We start from the raw sequence: 1894 nt of genomic DNA, 5'->3' as shown, positions 1-1894 counted from the left end.
CAAAACCTGGTGCCATTCCTGACAATAATGGTACAGTTAAAGCATTGGTGAGAGTCCATGGAGACTTTGGTGCGTGAAACTGCATTTCCCTAGACCGTCGGTGTGTTCTCCGAAGTGACGCCGGAGAGGTGGCTACGATGGGGAATTTCGTGTTGTGTTGGGAGCCGATGGTGGAGTCGGCTTGGTTGACGGGTTCAGTGGTGACTTCCCCTGAATCTGAACCAGTTAGTGAAAAGTTTCCAATTTTTGACCAGTTAGCAGTGGAAATCGAAGAAGAAGCACTAAGTTGAGGTTCACAGTGAGTGAGACGGCACAAAGAGAGAAAGAGGCTAAAAAATGGTGAAGTTTCTGAAGAGGAACAAAAAAGTGATAGTGGTGCAGGGGCGTTACGCGGGGAAGAAGGCAATGATAGTGCGAACCTTCGATGAGGGCACGCGCGAGCGCCCCTACGGCCACTGTTTGGTTGCAGTTGCAGGGATAAAGAAGTACCCTAGCATGGTCATAAAGAAGGACTCCGCCAAGAAGTCGGGCGTGAAGGCCTTCATCAAGCTCGTCAACTACCGGCATTTGATGCCCACGCGCTACACGCTCTCAAGAACACCATCTCCTCCGACGTCCTCCACGCCAAGGATAAGAAGGTCACTGCCCTCGAGGAGAGACCAAGAAGCGCCTCGAGGTTCTGAGCAAAATTGTACGTTTGTGTTCTCAACCGTTTGCATTGGATCTCGCTTTGTCGCTTTAATTATTGCTTTATAATGCTATTTTGAGGTTATATATATATATATATATATATATATATATATATATATATATATATATATGCATGCATACTTACAAAGCTACGTAGTATCCCAGTGTAAAAGATGAAAACATCAGAAGCAATATGAACATGAAAAATAATATTGGAATGAGCATAGTTGGAGTGTGAGGAGGGAAAGGATGAGGGAAATAGAGCTCGGAGGGGCTAGAAGGTGAGATTGATCTAGAAAGAAGGATTATACTTTATATTCAAAGTAAGAGAAAGAGATCAATTATTAGTTTCCCACTAATATTTTGAAAGATCATACGTACGACATGTTGGGAGGAGTCAAAGGTGGGGTTTCAACAACAAATCTCCATCAACATTCAGTCACTTCTCTTTTATTATAGTGGAAAATTTAAGTAATTGGTTCAATTTGGTTTATTTATTATCCATTTAGCTATTTTCCTTTTTCTTATGAATAAGTGTCTTGTGAATATAATTTTATTACACTGTAATCATTTTAGGATCGAACGATTCCATTTAGTCGAAGAAGATGTTATTAAAGATTAACGCAAATTTGTATTAATTGGGAAAGTGGTGACAAAGCGTACTTTATTTAGTTATTAAAAAATAATTTTTGAACTTAATTAAAATGGTTCCTGCTTGATACAATTTTAACTTTAAGAAATTGGGAGAGTGGTGAATGTGCACGAATCCAACTTTGACAAATTTTTTAAAAAATGTAGAACTTTATTAGTGAAATTTTGATTTGAAAGAAACTAAAATAATTATTAAAGCATTGATGATAACAAAGGGAGTGAGAAGTCATGGCTTGGTATAATTTACGCTTACATGTGGTGTGGTGGTACCAATTATCATTATGGCAGGTTCATGTAGTTGGTAGAACAAAAATTAAGATGATGATGATGCTGATATGTTTGATGCACACGTATTCATTGTTATTTTTAATTAAAAAATTGTCATTTTTTACTGATTTTTATTTTCCCATTTCTTTTAAAATTGTTTTCGTTAACTACTATTCAATGGAGTGATAAGAAATTGCATTCCTGAAAGTATTTTTTTTCCAGTTCACCACTTAAACAACAATATCTATTTCAGAAAGTGGAAACGCAATCTTGATTAACCGAACTC

At 37.5% G+C, this 1894-nt stretch overlaps 1 pseudogene; it reads left to right on the top strand.

Annotated features, from left to right (window-relative positions):
* The first annotated feature begins 336 nt into the window (after window positions 1-336).
* On the top strand, window positions 337-683 carry LOC137828096 (large ribosomal subunit protein eL27-like; annotated as a pseudogene).
* Window positions 684-1894: the final 1211 nt, after the last annotated feature.

This window comes from Phaseolus vulgaris, chromosome 7 (genome assembly GCF_000499845.2).
Source record: "Phaseolus vulgaris cultivar G19833 chromosome 7, P. vulgaris v2.0, whole genome shotgun sequence".
Classification (NCBI taxonomy): domain Eukaryota; kingdom Viridiplantae; phylum Streptophyta; class Magnoliopsida; order Fabales; family Fabaceae; genus Phaseolus; species Phaseolus vulgaris.
The sequence above is the reverse complement of the archived record's forward strand: the minus strand, read 5'-3'. Positions and strand labels throughout refer to the sequence as shown.